The sequence below is a fragment of the Chrysochloris asiatica genome, unplaced genomic scaffold, assembly GCF_000296735.1.
Source record: "Chrysochloris asiatica unplaced genomic scaffold, ChrAsi1.0 scaffold00007, whole genome shotgun sequence".
In the NCBI taxonomy this organism is placed as follows: domain Eukaryota; kingdom Metazoa; phylum Chordata; class Mammalia; order Afrosoricida; family Chrysochloridae; genus Chrysochloris; species Chrysochloris asiatica.
The window spans coordinates 23192643-23193069 of record NW_006408525.1 but is presented as its reverse complement, the minus strand read 5'-3'; positions in this window follow the sequence as shown (position 1 = coordinate 23193069).

The window sequence follows — 427 nt, the reverse complement described above, 5'->3', positions numbered from 1 at the left end:
CCACAGTGTCAGTGGTTCTAGCCCACCCGCTGCTCTGTGGGAGAAAGATGAAGTTTTCTGTTTTCTCAAAGATTTAATGCCTTGGGAGGAAACTCAATACGGGGTGTCTACGAATCGGAACCAACTCGACGACACTTAACAACTACAATTTCATAAAATGGGAGTATGTCAAAACAATAATTCTAGATAATATTTCTAAAGAATGTATTATATAATGTGCCTAGTGGCACTGTAGTGAAGCACTGAATTGCTTGGTAACCACAAGGTTTGCAGTTCAAACCCACCTTTCTCCCCAGAAAAAAAGATAAGGCTTTCCTCTCTTGTAAAGATTTATTGTTGTTGTTAAGTGCTGCGGAATCAGTTCCAACTTATAGCAACCCTGTATAGGATTTCTGAGGAGTGGCTGATGAGTTTGAACCACCCAGTG